This window comes from Neomonachus schauinslandi, chromosome 15 (assembly GCF_002201575.2).
Source record: "Neomonachus schauinslandi chromosome 15, ASM220157v2, whole genome shotgun sequence".
NCBI lineage: Eukaryota > Metazoa > Chordata > Mammalia > Carnivora > Phocidae > Neomonachus > Neomonachus schauinslandi.
Genome location: NC_058417.1, coordinates 41,765,231 through 41,782,981, shown reverse-complemented (window position 1 = coordinate 41,782,981; position 17,751 = coordinate 41,765,231). Strand labels below are relative to the sequence as shown.

The 17,751-nt window shown below is 38.6% G+C and overlaps 1 protein-coding gene across 2 annotated transcripts in view; it reads left to right on the top strand.

Annotated features, from left to right (window-relative positions):
* GPATCH8 (G-patch domain containing 8) overlaps window positions 1–17,751 on the top strand; it is a 117,898-nt gene that overhangs the window by 66,845 nt on the left and 33,302 nt on the right. The window lies entirely within an intron of this gene.

Genomic DNA, 17,751 nt, shown 5'->3' with positions numbered 1-17,751 from the left:
AAATAACAGAACTATAAGAAATGTTACATCTGCCACAATAGTGGGAGGTTTTAATATATCTCTTTCAATAATTGATTTAAAAAGTAGAAGAAAAATTCAAAGACATTTGGAAGATTTGGATAACATACTAACAGATTTCATCTACTGGTTATATAGAACTATGAATCCAATCACTTTGAAAATCAGAAATTTTGAAAATATATGGAACATTTATTTATTTAAACAAAATTTTCTACCATAACCCGTGTCATGAACAATGTATCAACAAATTTCGAAGAACTGAAATCAGGTTAAGCCACAAAGCAATCAGTTTTTCACCTTTTTTTAAAAAAAGATTTTATTTATTTATTTGACAGAAACAGCAAGAGAGGGAACACAGCAGGCGGAGTGGGAGATGGAGAATCATGCTTCCCACTGAGCGGGGAGCCCGATATGGGGTTCCATCCCAGAACCCTGGGATCGTGACCTGAGCCGAAGGCAGACGAGCCACCCAGGCATCCCTAGCAGTCAGTTTTTTAAATAAAAGAAAAAGCCCTGTTAGGTTATGAGAAAATTGTTTTAGTTTCCAGTCAGTGAGAGAAAAAAGCACAATGATAATTGGAAAATATTTTGGACTAAAAGATACAAATAATACATTATCAAAACTTGTAGGATAACCTAAAGCAATATCATATGTGATAGCAAATATACGTAAATGCTATGTTCGAGAAAGCAGAAAATGAAGTAAACATTTCTCTCAGGAAGTTAGGAAAAGAATAGCAAAGTGTAAACTCAAAGAATGTAAAAGAAAAGAAATAATAAAAGATAATAAAGGTTAACAAATGAAACAAAAAGCAAAGCCAAAAGTTAGCTCTTTTAGGTACTTGTGGTGATATTAAGAAAGAAAAGAACTTAGAAAGCGAGTATCAGTAATGAGAAGACACCATTGCAGATGTAGTAGGCAGCACTAAAAGATGAAAATTTTATTAACTTCATGCCAGTGAATGCAAAAATTAGATTTAAATGGAGGGCGCCTGGGTGGCTCAGTTGGTTAAGCGACTGCCTTCGGCTCAGGTCATGATCCTGGAGTCCCGGGATCGAGTCCCGCATCGGGCTCCCTGCTCGGCAGGGAGTCTGCTTCTCCCTCTGACCCTCCTCCCTCTCATGCTCTCTGTATCTCATTCTCTCTGTCCCAAATAAATAAAATCATTAAAAAAATAAAAATAAATAAATAAATGGATAAATTCCTAAGAAATAGAACTTGGTAAAGTATACTAAAAAAAAAATCAAAAACTTCAGTAATTCTGTACCTATTATATAAATTGAATCCATATAATAAATCTTTCCATAAAGCCCAAATAACTTCACTGGTGAGTTCTATCAAAATTCATAAAAGAAATAACTTCAGTCTTAACCAACAATTTCTAATCTTCCAGAGAATTGAAAAGAAAAACTCCCAGCTCATTTTATGAGAGACTGGTACCACCTTGATGCTAAATCCTGACAAGAAGGATACTTACATGACACTCTGATTTATAAAACAGATGCAAATCTTTTTTTTTTTTTTTTAAGATTTTATTTATTCATTTATTTGAGAGAGTGAGAGAGAGAGAGCACATGAGAGGGGGGAAGGTCAGAGGGAGAAGCAGACTCCCTGCCGAGCAGGGAGCCCGATGCAGGACTTGATCCCGGGACTCCAGGATCATGACCTGAGCCGAAGGCAGTCGCTTAACCAACTGAGCCACCCAGGTGCCCAACAGATGCAAATCTTAAAACGCTAGCAAATACCAGAACCAATTCAGGATGTATCATGACCAAATTATGCAAAGAATACAAGATTAGTTTAATGTTACAAATCTATATAGTCAACCACATTAAGGGATTAAAGGAAGAAAGCTATATGACTATCTCAATAAATGCCAAAAAAGCATTATATAAAGTTCTGCATTCATGCATTATGAAAAGTCCTGTCCATATTGATAAAGAATCTTCTTCCTTAACCAGATAGAATGTCTACAGAAGCCATATACGAGATATCGTATTTAATATTTAAAAGTTGAAAATTCTCCTTTTGGGATGGGGAGATAACAAGGATGCCTGCTCTCATTGTTTCTGTTAAGTATTGTGCTGGAGGTCCTAAGAAACACAGTAAGGTAGACAGGCAGAAACAAATAAAGATCTAAGAAATGAAAGGAAGAGACAAAACTGTTTTTGTTTGCAGGTGTGATTACGTACATAGATATCTGAAAGAATTTACAGGTAAATTATATAAATTAGTAAAGGATAGCTGGATGCTAGTTTCAGAATCAAAAATTTAAATTTATATGTCTGTATATCAACAAAGAGAAAAATGAACATTACAAAAATGTCACCATTTGTAATAGCAAAAAAAATTTATGAAACACCTAGGAATTAAGACAGACCCTTATATATTTGACCATACATACAATACTATACAATACAATAATCATACCATAAATAACCTGTGTAAAAGGAAAAAACATAAAGCTTATAGAAGATAGTATAGAGGATTCTCTCTTCTAGCTGTATCTAACTTACATTTACTTATTTTTCATTTTAGTGATCTTTTCTTTGATGTTTTATTATGAAAATTGAGCATACAGAAAAATGGAAAGAACTGTATAGTTAATACCCATATACCAACCACCTATATTCCATAATTAACATTTGTAAATATATTTTATTACATGTCTAACATTTTTTTTTTTTTAAGATTTATTTATTTGAGGGACACCTGGGTGGCGCATTCAGTTAGGCATCTACCTCCAGCTCAGGTCATGATCCCAGGGCCCTGGGATTGAGTCCCAAGTTGGGCTCCTTGCTCAGTGGGGGCCTGCTTCTCCGACTCTGCTTGTGCTCTCTCTCTCTCTCTGACAAATAAATAAAATCTTTAAAAAAAAAAAAAAAGATTTATTTGTCAGAGAGAGAGAGTGGGGGGAGGGGCAGAGGTGGAGAATCTTGAAACAGACTCTCCACTGAATGCAGAGGACGTGGGGCTCCATCCCACAACCCATAAGATCATGACCTGAGCTGAAACCTAAGAGTTGGACACTTAAGACTTGTAACTGACTGAGCCACCCAGGTGCCCTACATGTCTGACTTTTTTTTTTTTTAAAAGATTTTATTTATTTATTTATTTGACAGAGAGAGACGCAGTGAGAGAGGGAACACAAACAGGGCGAGTGGGAGAGGGAGAAGCAGGCCTCCCGCAGAGCAGGGAGCCTGACGCGGGGCTCAATCCCAGGACCCCGGGATCATGACCTGAGCCGAAGGCAGACACTCAACAACTGAGCCACCCATGCACCCCGATTATATGTTTTTATAGTTTGTTGCTTCTCCTGACTTTTTCACAGTATTTGTGTCCTTGTGTGGCTTGCAATTTTGATTGTCATCTTTTCATTCTGTGGAAGTTTCTTATATCCTGGATTTTGGGGGGGAGTTCTTATGAGATAGGTTTATATGTGCCTTTGCTAAAATCTAGGGTCTTTAACTGCTGTTGGACTGGTTTTAAAATGTTAATACCTAAACTAAGGGTTCCTGCTGTGAGTAGAAAGTGTAAATCCTTTACGTCCACCAATGACTGGTCTGAAGTTCCAGCCTCTTCTTATACATGACCCTTTCCGTTTATACCCTGATACATGGTGAGTTTCTTGATGTCTTCATGGACAGAAGGTAATGATATAGTTCAGTTTTTCTAGTTCCTGTTTCAAGGATGGAGACAACTTTTTTTTTTTTAATTTTTATTTATTTTTTAAGTAATCTCTACACCCAACATGGGGCTCGAACTCACAACCCCGAGATCCAGAGTTGCGTGCTCTACCGATCAGTCAGTAGTCACTCTGTGGAGATAACTCTTCATATCTCTGAACTTTTCACAGGGAGAGCTTACTAGCTTTCTATCATCAAGGTCCTGAAACCTCATCTTCAAGCGTCTAGGGATTGCCCTGTCTTGTTGAGCTCAACTATATATTAAAGCGTGTGTGTGTGTTTTATAAGGATTTTATTTATTTGAGAGAGAACACGAGCGAGGGGGAGAGGCAGAGGATGAGGGATAAGCCGACTCCCCGCTGAGCAGGGAGCCTGACTCAGGGCTTGATCCCAGCAGCCCAAGATCAGCGGCCCTGTGTGTTTTATTTTATCCAGAATTATAATATAGTGAAGTCTTCCTCTTTCTTCTCTTCCTTTTTTCTTTTCCTAGTCTCTTCTCCTTGCCCTTTTCTTTATGCACTATTCAACCCATTTAGGCTGGCTTTATTAGCACTTTTCGCCGAACCAGTTTATTTAAGGCCACAAAACACCTCTATTTGCTAAATCCAGTAGATCTTTTAAAACTTTTATTCCATATTCTGTTTCTTGGCAGCATTGAATACAATTGACCATTCTTTTCTCTTTAAAACATTTTTTTTTCTCTTGCTTTTGAAGATTTCATACTTTCCTGTATTCCTCCTTCTTACCTCCCTTGCTGCTTCTGTATAGGTTCCTTTGTTGGTTCCTTCTTTTTGGCCTGAACTTCAGATGTTGGAGTTCTTCATGTTCGGACATAGGCCTTCTTTTTCTGTCCAAACACTGTCCTTAGGCCCTGAGTGGTTATGACACTATGTTTCATCATCTTTCACATGGTTCTTTTTTTATCCTTTAGAACTTAGCTTAGGAACCTTCCCTCATCACCCAGTTTAAATAAATCCTCCACTCTGCCTTGTTCTCTTGTAACACTGTCTTTTGTCATTTATAATTATAAATTTTTGTTTGTTCACTTGTTTATAGTCTGACTACTGTTTGGGCAGAAATGGCATTGAGGAGAGAGACTGTGTCTATTTGTCTGCCAGTATATATACTGTATCCAGCATAATGCCTGGCACATAAGTACTCAGTAAATACTAATTGAATAAATAAATTCTTTGAAATAAGGGGAAGATCCATATTTACTTGGTATACTGTCAGAAATAGAAATATTCTAAAGTGGGGTGCCTGGGTGGCTCAGTTGGTTATGCATCTGCCTTTGGCTCAGGTCATGATCCCAGAGTTTGGGGATCAAGCCCCACGTCAAGCTCACTGCTCAGTGGGGAGTCTGCTTCTCCCTCTCCCTCTCCCTCTCCCTCTCCCTCTCCCTCTGCCCCTGCACCTGCTTGTGCTCTCTCTCTCAAGCAAATAAATCTTTTTTTTTTTTTTTTTAAATATTCTAGTGGCGCCTGGTGGTTCAGTTGGTTAAGCAACTGTCTTCAGCTCAGTCATGATCCCAGAGTCCTGGGATCGAGCCCCGCATCGGGCTCCCTCCTCAGCGGGACCCTGCTTCTCCCTCTGCCTCTGCCTGCGGCTGCCCCCGCCTGTGCTCTCCTGCTCTCTCTCTGTCAAATAAATAAATCTTTAAAAAAAAAAAAAGAAAGAAAGAAATATTCTAAAGAAGACATTTTTTGTTTTCAAGTAAAAGTTACACTATCAAGTGAATAATAAATGAAATAGCTGAGTAATTCACAGCCTCTTAAGATTATGCATTATATTTTGAGGCTCTTTTTGTCCCCCTACCCCAAGAAATTATTTCTCATTTGAACTCTTTGTATTGGGTAGAGCAAGAATTACTTATCCCCGTTTTATTGATCAGATGCACAGAAATCTTGTCAACTCTTAACTGTACTATTTGTGAAACCCTTTCCCCTTCCTGCTTGTCACTCATTTATTGCACTATATTTGTTCTTCACCTTCACATGACCTTGGAACCTTGACTCTAGTAACTTAGTCCCTCCTTAATTTGTACTTCTCAAGCACCATAGATTTTTACTTCCTCAACACTTTGATCCCAACTCTTCTCTTCCTAATCCTTGTGTCATAGCTACTTATTTACCAAAAGCCTGTCTCCAGTCAGTACAAATACTTGCATTTCTACATCTTTACTATAATGCAGTATGAGACTGGTTTTGATTCGCTGGGCTCACAGAACTGCCAAGTAATCTTTCATATGTCATTTCCTGCTTAGTCCCCTCAGCTTTCATTTTTAAGCATTGGTTCTCAGGCCTTCATCTTCCCTCAACTGCCCTTGTCCTTCCTCCACCTTCCCTTACTCCTAATAGAAAATTTAACGAAGAAAATTTGGACCATTAGGTGAGCGTGCATTCATCTGCCTGTAATATCCACCATCAAACTTGGGCCCAAATAATCCTGTCCTTAAATATTTCTCCCCTTTCACCATCCATCAAAGGATAATTCCTACCTATGAATTCTGAATCTTATACCTCTATCTTATAAAAGGACTTGACATCTTTGTAAAGGTGTAACCTTTGGGGCGCCTGGGTGGCTCAGTCAGTTAAGCATCTGCCTTCAGTTCAGGTCATAATCCCAGGGTCCTGGGATCGAGCACCACATCAGGCCCCCTGCTCAGTGGGGAGCCCTACTTCTCCCTCTCCCACTCCCACTGCTTGTGCTCTCTCTCTCTGTCAAATAAATAAATAAAATCTTTAAAAAATAAAGGTATAACCTTGGCAGCCTCTCTCATTATTCATTCTTTTCCTTTCACCAGTAAACATGCTCACACATTTGTGGGGGAAGAGAACCACTAACTAAAAAAAACAACTCTGTTGACTTCCACTCTCTGTAGCTACCATCTTCTCTTTTTATATGTCTTTAGAACTAAACTTCTTAAAGAGTAGTCTCTGCATTCACTGCCTCCTTTATGTCACCTTCCATTCTTTTATTTTTTAAATTTCGTTTTTATGAAAATTATATTTGCACATGGTTGTAGAGCTATTTGGCTCTAAATTAAAATAGGTTTAAATTTTAACAGGAAAGAAATGCAGTCCCATTTTGACACCCTGAGTATTTTATTAAATACTGATAAGATATTTTTAAAATATGTGTAAAATAAGGGGCTCCTGGGTGGCTCAGTCTGTTAAGCATCCAAATCTTGATTTTGGCTCAGGTCGTGATCTTAGGGTCCTGAGATCAAGCCTCAAGCTGGGCTCCACACTCAGCAGAGTCTGTTTGTCCCTCTCCTTCTGTTCCTCCCTCCTCCCGCCCCCTGCTTGCACATGCTATCTCTCTCTCTCTCAAATAAATAAAATCTTTTTAAAAACTGTGTAAGATATAAAGAATAACTACAGACACTTGTGTGTCTTCTGCTCTGTTTAAGAAAAAGAACATTCTCAGTAACTTTATGATTGCATTCCATTTCTTCCTCCTCCAGAGGTAGGCACTATCTTTTGTGTTTACCATTCCCTTCCATTTTTTCAGATAGATTTTTGTTGTTGAGATAAAATTTACCATTTTACCATTTTATAGTATACAACTTAAAGACGTAACATATTCACAATGGTATGCAGTCATCACTACTAATTCTAGCATTTACATCACTCAAAAAGAAACCTCAATACTCTTTAGCAGTCATTCCTCACCCTACCTTCTTCCCCTCATAACCACTTTCTGTCTCTAGGTTTGCCTGTTCTGGACATTTCATATAAGTTGAATCATTCGATATGTGGCTTTTCATATCTGACTTCTTTTACTAAGCATGTGTTCAAGGTTCAGTCATGTTAATAGCACGTGTAAGTACTTCATTTCCTTCTTATGGCTGAGTATTACATTGAATGAATATACTGCAGTCTGTTTAATCATTCATCAATTAATGGACATTTGGGTTGTTTCTGCTTTTTGGCTATTATAAATAATGCTGCTCTGACCATCTTGTACAAGTTTCCGTGTAAATATATTTTCTGGTTCTCTTGGGTATCTACATAGGAATGGAATTGCTGGTCATATGCTAACTCTCTGTTTAACTCTTTGAGGAAGTGCCAGTCTATTCCAAAGCGTTTGTACCATTTTACATTCCCACCAGCAGTGTATGAGAGTTTGTTTCTCTACTTCCTCACTTACATTTGTTGTTTGTCTTTTTTATTATAGCCATCCTAGTGGGTATGAAATGGTATTTAATCATGGTTTTGATTTGCATTTTCTTGACTAATGATGTTGAGTATCTTTTCATGTACTTATTGTCCATTTATTATTCCTTTGGAGAAATGTCTATTCAAATCTTTTGCCCATTTTTAAATTGGGCTGTCCTTTTATTGTTATAAGAACTCTGTATGAATTCTGGAAATGAGACCCTTGTCAGATTTCCAAATATTTTCTCCCATTTTGTGATTGTCTTTTCATTTGAAAATGTTCTTTGATGCACAGATTTTAAAAATTTGATGAAGTCCATTATCTTTTTCTTTTGTTGCTTGTATTTTTGGTGTCATATTTAAGAACCCATTGTCTAATCCAAGGCCATGAAAATTTATACCTATGTTTCCTGCTAAGAAGTTGTAGTTTTAGCTCTTCTATTTAGGTCTTTGATCTGTTTTGAAGTAAGTTTTTTAAATTAATTTTTGTATGTCATGTTGGGTAGGTGTTCCAACTCCTTCTTCGTGTGGCTACCCAGTTGTCCCAGTGCCATTTGTTGAAAAGATTGTTCTTCACTGCATGGTCTTAGAACCTTGTTGAAAACCGTGGTCTTAGGGCACCTGGGTGGCGCAGTTGGTTAAGTTTCCCAACTCTTGGTTTCAGCTCAGGTCATGATTTCAGGGTCCTGAGATTGAGCCCTTTGTCTGGCTGCCCTCTTGGCAGGGAGTCTGCTTTGGATTCTCTCTCTCTTTCTCCCTTTCTACCCGCCCCGCTTGTTCTCTCTCTCTCTCTCTCTCTCATAAATAAATCTAAAAAAGAAAGGGAAAGAGAGAAAGAAAAGAAAAGAAAATCACAGTCTTGCTTATTGTTGCTTTGTAGTAAGGTTTGCTTTTGGGAAGCCTTCCTACTTTATTCCTTTTTAGGATCGTTTTGGGTAGTCTTGATCCCTCCCAATTCTGTATGAATCTTAGAATCAGTTTGTCAATTTCTACAAAGAAGTCAGCTGTGATTCTGATAAGAATTATGTTGAGGGGCGCCTGGGTGGCTCAGTCATTAAGCGTCTGCCTTTGGCTCAGGTCATAATCGCAGGGTCCTGGGATCAAGCCCTGCATCGGGCTCCCTGCTCTGCGGGAAGCCTGCTTCTCCCTCCCTCACTCCCCCTGCTTGTGTTCCCTCTCTCGCTGTGTCTCTCTGTCAAATGAATAAATAAAATCTTAAAAATAAATAAATAAATAAAATGGTTTTACAATGTGTTTTGTATCCCTAAACATGTATTGTTTAATTTTACATGGTTTTGAATATTTTTTTTTAATTTTTTGTTAAGATTTTATTTGTTTATTAGAGAGTGTGCTCGAGAGAAAGCATGAGCAGGGTGAGGGGCAGAGGGAGAAGCAGACTCTCCGCCAAGCAGGGAACCCAATGTGGACTCTGGGATCATGACCTGAGCCGAAGGCAGATGCTTAACCGACTGAGCCACCCAGGCACCCCAATTTTACATGATTTTGAACTTTATGTAAATGGAAACATATTTCCTGGTATACATGTATGAGAGTTTATCCAGAGTTTGGCTTTTGTTTTTATTATTCTGTTACTTTAAGTAATTGTACCTATGTATTTTTCCTGACCACTGCTCTGCCTGACACCTGTATATATTGATAAATAATGTTGTCATTATCATTTTTTCCCCTAGAAATTCTGTGGTTTCAGATTTATAGAAAAGCCTTTAAAAATGTTAATTCCTAGTTTTATTTTACTGTGTTCATATATGTTGCTTATATTATCTCTTTTTGCAATTTATTATGGTTTCCTCTATAGCCTAAATGGTCTTTTTTGGTGAACATTCTATGAGTACTTTAAAAGGTGTGTCTCCTGGGCGCCTGGGTGGCTCAGTTGGTTAAGCGACTGCCTTCGGCTCAGGTCATGATCCTGGAGACCCGGGATCGAGTCCCGCATCAGGCTCCCTGCTCAGCAGGGAGTCTGCTTCTCCCTCTGACCCTCCCCCTTCTCATGCTCTCTCTCTCTTAAATAAATAAAATCTTAAAAAAAAAAAAGGTGTGTCTCCTATTTTCAGGCCACACACCTTATTATATCATTAAGGTGTTCAGTGTCTTTGTTTATTTTTATCTTTTCGATCTGTCATTAAATGAGAGATGATTTGAGTCTCCTTTAATAAATCTCTAATTTCGGGCACCTGGTTGGCTCAGTTGGTTAAGCAACTGCCTTCAGCTCAGGTCATGATCCTGGAGTCCCAGGATCGAGTCCCACATCGGGCTCCTTGTTCAGCAGGAAGTCTGCTTCTCCCTCTGACCCTCCCCCCTCATGTGCTCTCTCTCTCAAAGAAATAAATAAAATCTTTTAAAAAAAATAAATCTCTAATTTCTGCATCATGGATGTTGCTGCTAGATTATGATAGATATTAAAGTTTTTAGATACCATGAGTTGCCTTCATTGACATTATATAGTGCCTTTATCTTGTTTAAAGCTTTATAGTGTAATCTGTACCTCAGTTGAAAGTAAGACCTTGATTCCTGCTTTCATTTTGTGTATATTGCCTTGTATATCTTTGGGGTTTTGAGTGTTGTTTTTTTTTTTTTTTTAATTTTCTTTCTTTTTAAAGTTTTTATTTATTTATTTTTGTGTGAGAAAGAGACAGAGAGAGCAAGCATGAGCAGGGGTGGGGGCAGAGGGAGAAGCAGACTCCCTGCTATGCAGGGAGTTGGACCCAGGACTCGATCCCAGGACCCTGGGATCATGACCTGAGCCGAAGGCAGACGCTGACCAACTGAGTGACCCATGTGCCCCTGTGTTTTTTTGTTTTTCTTGTTTTTTGTTTTTGTTTTTTAAGATTTATTTATTTGAGAGAGAGGGAGAGGGAAAGAATCTCCAGCAGACTCCCTGCTAAGTGAGAAGCTGGACACAACACAGGGCTTCATCCAGTGATGGGGCTTCATCCAGTGATGCTGAGATCATCTCAGCCGAAATTAAGAGTCAGTTGAGCATCCAACTGAGCCACTCAGGTGCCCCTTTGTTTTTTTTTATGTTCAGTATTTCTGAATCGCTTTGTTTTGGATGTGCATCTTATAATCATCATGGAGTGAGGTTTTGCTTTGCTTTACAATATGAAAAAAATTTTTAATGACTTAACTATATATGTTTTTTTAAGTAATTCCTCAAACAACCCCAAGATCAAGAATCACAGCCTCAACTGACTGAACCAGACAGTGCCCCAATTTTTTAATATTTTATGTGACAGATAGGTCTGGTTTAGTTTATATTAGATTTTTTTTTTTTAAGTCACTGACTGTGGGATAGAGATAGATGGATTGTATTTTTCTTGTAGTTCCCTTTAACTTAATAAAATTACCCTTTGTTCTCTATTTCTTTTAGTGTCCATTATTTTTGTACTTTAGAAGTGGCAAGTTAACTTTTGTCGTCTTATTCCCTTTCATTTCATCTACCACCTAATATTAATACACTTAGTATATAGCATACAGTTAAATATGGTTGTATAATACTTACGTTACTTGATTTTCACTTTTGAATAAAATTCTTGTTACTTTTATTATAGATGCAGTAATAGGCAAACGTCTAATTCCCATTTGCTGTCTCTACCTACCGGGTTTTATAGTAGTTAATATCATTTCTATTTTGTGAGGGGATATATAGCATGTACCTTGTGATCTGACATGCTAGTAGCCCCGCTTCTTTGAATCTCAATTCTGTGTGTAAATACATACAGGTCAAAACCTGCCGGTCAGGGGCGCCTGGGTGGCTCAGATGGTTAAGCGTCTGCCTTCGGCTCAGGTCATGATCCCGGAGTCCTGGGATCGAGCCCCACATCGGGCTCCTGGCTCAGCAAGGAGCCTCCCTCTGCCTCTGTCCCTGCTCATGCCTTTTCTCTCTCCCTCTCTGTATCTCTGTGTCTCAAGTGAATAAATAAAATCTTAAAAAAAAAAAAAAAAAAAAGCCTGCCGGTCCTTTTGCTGAGTTTTTCCTCATCATTTCTGCAGTTTATATCCCAGTAACTTCTTTAAAAAGGATTGTGCAAACAATATTTCCTCAATTATTTTTGTAGGATGAAAAAATATTTATGAAATAATCAATGACATTTTAACAATAAATTAAATACATGGTTTAATGTGGTCTCAGGCAGATATTGCCCTTGGGAAGAAGCAAAATTCAGACTTCTCGAGCAATTTTCAGCGTCAAAGAACTTCTAGATAAAGCCCCCCAAAATTTTAGGAGATCATAGTCCTACTATAGACCCAACTAAAAAACTAGATGTTCTGGGCTAGAGTTAGCAGGGGAGGGGGGAAAAAAGAGCAGAATCAGACCCCTTAAGTCTGAAGATACTGGAGTTGTCAGCTTGGATACAGCATATAAAAGAAGCATATTTGATTTGTTTAAAGAAATAAAAAGGATTGAGATTATGAGTAAAGGGCAAGAGACCATATAAAACCTCAGTGAGAGTATTGAATAGGAGATTATACAAATGTAAATACTAACTATAATACATGTGAAGAAATATCCAGAATGTAGCAAAGTGTAGAGAGGGAGGGCAAGAAAGAGAAGTGGAAAATATGTGAAAGAGGTTGAGTTAGATGATAAAAAATGAGAAGCTCTTAATACGTACCTAGACAGAATTTTAGAAAGAAAGAAAAAGTAGGGCAGAGGCTCAGAGAAAAGATTCCAGAATTGATGAAAAACACAATTCACAGATTCAGCAAGCCTAATGAATCTCAAGCAAGGAAAAAAAAAGTTTATACATAGGCACAGCAAAACTGTACAGTAACAACAAAAAGAGACATAATCTTCAAAGAACTGTTGCAGTAACAAAGAGAAGTCAGAATACAAAGTCGATTCTTTTATTAAAGGTTCTTTTTTTTTTTTAAGATTTTATTTATTTGACAGAGAGACACAGCGAGAGAGGGAACACAAGCAGGGGGAGTGGGAGAGGGAGAAGCAGGCTTCCCACTAAGCAGGGAGCCCGACACGGGGCTTGATCCCAGGACCCTGAGCCGAAGGCAGACACTTAACGATTGAGCCACCCAGGTGTCCCCAAAGTTGATTCTTTTAGAATCTAATGAATCTGGGCGCCTGGGTGGCTCAGTTGGTTAAGCGACTGCCTTCGGTTCAGGTCATGATCCTGGAGTCCCGGGATCGAGTCCCGCATCGGGCTCCCTGCTCGGCAGGGAGCCTGCTTCTCCCTCTGACCCTCCCCCCCTCATGTGCTCTCTGTCTCTCTCATTCTCTCTGTTTCAAATAAATAAATAAAATCTTTAAAAAAAAAAAAGAGTCTAATGAATCTTAAATGTGCTCAGAGCAGACAGTCATCATCATAGAATTGTACACACAGAAAAAATGTCTTTCAAATTAGAGATAAAAATAGATATCAGTTTTCAGATAGAAAATTAGTTTGCTACCAAAAGACTCTCGTAAAAGAAATTTTATTTTATTTATTTATTTCAAGATTTTATTTTTTTATTATGTTATGTTAATCCCCATACATTACATCATTAGTTTTTGATGTAGTGTTCCATGATTCATTGTTTGCATATAATACCCAGTGCTCCATGCAGAACGTGCCCTCTTTAATACCCATCACCAGGCTAACCCATCCTCCCACCCCTCTCCCCTCTAGAACCCTCAGTTTGTTCTTCAGAGTCCATAGTCTCTCATGGTTCGTCTCCCCCTCTGATTTCCCCTCCTTCATTCTTAAGTCAGCCTACCTTCTTTTTTTTTTTTTTTTTTTTTTATCATATAATGTATTATTTGCTTCACAGGTACAGATCTGTGATTCAACAGTCTTGCACACTTCACAGCGCTCACCATAGCACATACCCTCCCCAATGTCTATCACCCAGCCACCCCATCCGTCCCACCCCCCACCACTCCATCAACCCTCAATTTGTTTCCTGAGATTAAGAATTCCTCGTATCAGTGAGGTCATACGATACATGTCTTTCTCTGATTGACTTATTTTGCTCCACATAATACCCTCCAGTTCCATCCACGTCATTGCAAATGGCAAGATTTCATTCTTTTTGATGGCTGCATATTCCATTGTGTATATATACCATATCTTCTTTATCCATTCATCTGTCGATGGACATCTTGACGCTTTCCACAGTTTGGCTATTGTGGACATTGCTGCTATAAACATTGGGGTGCACATGCCCCTTCAGATCCCTCCATTTGTATCTTTGGGGTAAATACCCAGTAGTGCAATTGCTGGATCATATGGTAGCTCTATTTTCAACTTTTTGAAGAACCTCCATACTGTTTTCCAGAGTGGCTGCACCAGCTTGCATTCCCACCAACAGTGTAGGAGGGTTCCCCTTTCTCCGCATCCCCGCCAACATCTGTCATTTCCTGACTTGTTAATTTTAGCCATTCTGACTGGTGTGAGGTGATATCTCATTGAGGTTTTGATTTGGATTTCCCTGATGCCGAGAGATGTTGAGCACTTTTTCATGTGTCTGTTGGCCGTTTGGATGTCGTCTTTGGAAAAATGTCTGTTCATGTCTTCTGCCCATTTCTTGATTGGATCATTTGTTCTTTGGGTGTTGAGTTTGAGAAGTTCTTTATAGATTTTGGATACTAGCCCTTTATCTGATATGTCATTTGCAAATATCTTCTCCCATTCTGTCAGTTGTCTTTTGGTTTTGCTGACTGTTTCTTTTGCTGTGCAAAAGCTTTTTATCTTGATGAAGTCCCAATAGTTCATTTTTGCCCTTGCTTCCCTTGCCTTTGGCGATGTTTCTAGGAAGAAGTTGCTGTGGCTGAGGTCGAAGAGGTTGCTGCCTGTGTTCTCCTTTAGGATGTTGACGGACTCCTGTCTCACATTTAGGTCTTTCAACCATTTTGAGTCTATTTTTGTGTGTGGTGTAAGGAAATGGTCCAGTCTCACTCTTCTGCATGTGGCTGTCTAATTTTCCCAACACCATTTGTTGAAGAGACTGTCTTTTTTCCACTGGACATTCTTTCCTGCTTTGTCGAAGATTAGTTGACCATAGAGTTGAGGTTCCATTTCTGGGCTCTCTGTTCTGTTCCATTGATCTCTGTGTCTGTTTTTGTGCCAGTACCATACTGTCTTGATGATGATGCAGATGATATGATACTTTATGTGGAAAACCCAAAAGACTCCACCCCAAAACTGCTAAGACTCATACAGGAATTCAGTAAAGTGGCAGGATATAAAATCAATGCACAGAAATCAGTGGCATTCCTATACACCAACAACAAGACAGAAGAAAGAGAAATTAAGGAGTCGATCCCATTTACAATTGCACCCAAAACCATAAGATACCTAGGAATAAATCTAACCAAAGAGGCAAAGAATCTGTACTCAGAAAACTATAAAATACTCATGAAAGAAATTGAGGAAGACACAAAGAAATGGAAAAATGTTCCATGCTGATGGATTGGAAGAACAAATATTGTGAAGATGTCAGTGCTACCTAGAGCAATCTACACATTCAATGCCATCCCCATCAAAATACCATCCACTTTTTTCAAAGAAATGGAACAAATAATCCTAAAATTTGTATGGAACCAGAAAAGACCTCGAATAGCCAGAGGAATGTTGGAAAAGCAAAGCTGGCAGCATCACAATTCCGGACTTCAAGCTCTGTTACAAAGCTGTCATCATCAAGATTTTATTTATTTGACAGAGAGAGACTCAGCGAGGGAGGGAACACAAGCAGGGGGAGTGGGAGAGGGAGAAGCAGGCTTCCCGCTGAGCAGGGAGGGAGTTGTTGGGCTCGATCCCAGGACCCTGGGTTTGTGACCTGAGCCGAAGACAGACTGTTAACAACTGAGCCACCCAGGCGCCCCTCGTAAAAGAGATTTTAAAGACCATACTTCAGGAAGGAGGAATGTGATTCCTATTTTGAGGCTTGAGATACAATGAAGAATCTCTTTTAAATCAGTATTTAAATGTGGGGGTGTGTGTTTTATTTAATCCAGTCTTCTGATCTCTTTTTTGGAAATCTTCCAAATCTATTTATTTATTTATTTATTTATTTTTTAAAAGATTTTATTTATTTATTTATTCATGAGAGACAGACAGAGAGAGAGAGAGGCAGAGGGAGAAGCAGGCCTCCCGCGGAGCAGGGAGCCCAATGCGGGACTCGATCCCAGGACCCTGGGATCATGACCTGAGCCGAAGGCAGACGCTTAACCATCTGAGCCACCCAGGCGCCCGTTCCAAATCTATTTAAACACTATTTTTTATACAGTAATCTTATAGAATTAAATAAAAACCAACATTGAATTAAAATATGCTTATGTAACCACCATTAACTAGAAGGATGGGTTCTGCTTGGCACCTGCTTCTTTGTACTGCTCACTTTTAAATCAGTCTTATGCAGATACATCTGATGGGAAGATCACATGTCTGAACCCTGGTTTTAAGGCAAGTTGAGAAAGTGAGTTTTCTAAGAAAACCACTGCTAAGGGAGAATATCCACAAGTTGCTTAATAAAGCCAGACAAAATGAAACTGAACTGCCCAGAGTGCCTAGCAAAAATTAGGGTGAATGAAGGGCGCCTGAGTAGCTCCTAAGCGTCTGACTCTTGATTTTGTCTCAGGTCATGATCACAGGGCTGTGGGATCCAACCCTATGTCGGATTCTGCACTCAGAGCAGAGTCTGCTTGTCCCTCTCCCTCTGATCATCCTCCTGCTTGCGCTCGCTCCATCTCTAAAATAAATAGATAAAAAATAAATAAAATCTTTTTAAAAATTATGGTGAATGATTGAATATGGCAAAAATTATATGCTGTATATTCACTTTTTAGTTTTAATAAATTTATCCAAACTGGTTCATCCTGGCTGATTAAGTAGCTCATGTGAGAAATGGTAGATGATGGAACTGCCCTCAAAGTGTATCCGGAAGATACAAAACTGAATAGAAGAAAGGCCAATTTTAGAAGCCTTTGAAATGAGACTTATCTTTAGATCTGTTAACTAGAAGGATCTACTAATTGTGAGACTAATTTATCTACCCCTGCTGTAAAAGGCTAACAAGTCATCATTTATCATTCCTTTCCTCTTCTCATTCCTCTGTACTACCTTATAGCAAATGAATACACAGTTGACCCTTGAACAACAAAGGGGTTAGGAGTGTGATCCTCCCTGCAGTCAAAAATGTGTGATAACTTACTTAGTAAGAGCCTACTGTTGACCAAAAGCCTTACCAAGAACAGAAACAATCGGTTAACACATATTTTGTATGTTATATGTATTATATACTGTTTCATATAATAAAATACACTAGAGAAAAGCAAATATTAAAATAAGAGAAGATACATTTATAGTACCGTATTGTATTTATTGATACTGTAAGTTTATGTCCTCTGTTTTTTTTTTTTTTTAAGATTTTATTTATTTATTTGACAGAGACAGAGAGAGCACAAGCAGGGGAGCGTCAGGCAGAGAGAGAAGCAGGCTCCCCGCTGAGCAAGGACCCTGATGCGGGACTCAATCCCAGGACCCTGGGATCATGACCTGAGCCAAAGGCAGATGCTTAACTGACTGAGCCACCCAGGCATCCCATGTCCTCTGTTCATAAGATGAACCATCTGTCAGTACCTACATCAATATTATATGATATAAAACTGTAGATGTTATACTTATTACTAATATTAGACATCAAAACTGAAAAGATAATGTGGAAAAAGAAATTAATTTACAGGTATAACACTTCATGAATTGATAACAAAGAAGCAGGAGTATGATTGCTTCATTTTAGCCTAGTGTAATCAATACGATTGCTTCACAGTAGTCTAGCCTATACACTAATGAATGGTTATAAAATTTTTATGGCATACAGCAGTCATATTCATAATAATGTAGTAGAAACATTGTTACATTTAAAATAT